Raw genomic sequence first — 864 nt, 5'->3', positions numbered from 1 at the left:
AGATGAAGTGTTGCCACAATAGAAGAAAAAAGAAGAAGAAGAGATGGTAATAGATGGAAGAAGAGGAAGAAGAAAAAAATTAAGAAGAAAAAGGGTGGTATATTAATCTATAATGATAATGATGATTACGATGATGCTGATTATTATATGATAATTATAACAATAATTATAATCTTAATAATGATAATGATGATGATAAATAATGATAATGATGATTATGATAAAAGATGATAATGAAAATCATAAAAAAGAAGAGGAGGAGGACTAGAAGGAGAAGAAGGAAAAAGAAGAAGAAAAGTATAAACAAGAAACAATAGTAACAAGATACATTATGTACAAACGCGCGCGCATACACACACAAACACACACATACACGCCCACACACACGAACAAGTCGCACATATATATGTTCTAACCTATTCACCTATCGACCAATCCATAAACCAATACAAATGTCTATCTACTAAGATATGCATATATCATATGCATTGAGTATAACCAAATAGAACAGTTACCCCGATAAAACGAAAAAAGAAAACGAAAGAAAACGAAACTGGGTTGTTAATTTCATCAATGATAATAAAACCATATTTTTCACACGCATTTGGGCATCGTGTAAAAGCTTCGGGAACGGTATGCTAAAAGCAGGAGGAAGAGGAGGAGGAGGAGGAGGAGGGAGGAGGAGGAGGGAGGAGGAGGAGGAGGAGGAGGAGGGAGGAGGAGGAGGAGGAGGAGGAAGGAGGAGGAGGAGGAGGGAGATGGAGGAGGAGGAGGGAGGAATAGGAGGACTAGGAGGGAGGTGGAGGAGGAAGAGGGAGGAATAGGCGGAGGAGGAGGGAGGTAGAGGAGGGAGGAGGAGGAGGA

Source organism: Penaeus japonicus, unplaced genomic scaffold (genome assembly GCF_977035675.1).
Source record: "Penaeus japonicus unplaced genomic scaffold, GWHDUDI00000001_assembly GWHDUDI00000042, whole genome shotgun sequence".
NCBI classification, from domain to species: Eukaryota; Metazoa; Arthropoda; class Malacostraca; order Decapoda; family Penaeidae; genus Penaeus; species Penaeus japonicus.
Note: the sequence above shows the minus strand (reverse complement) of the source record.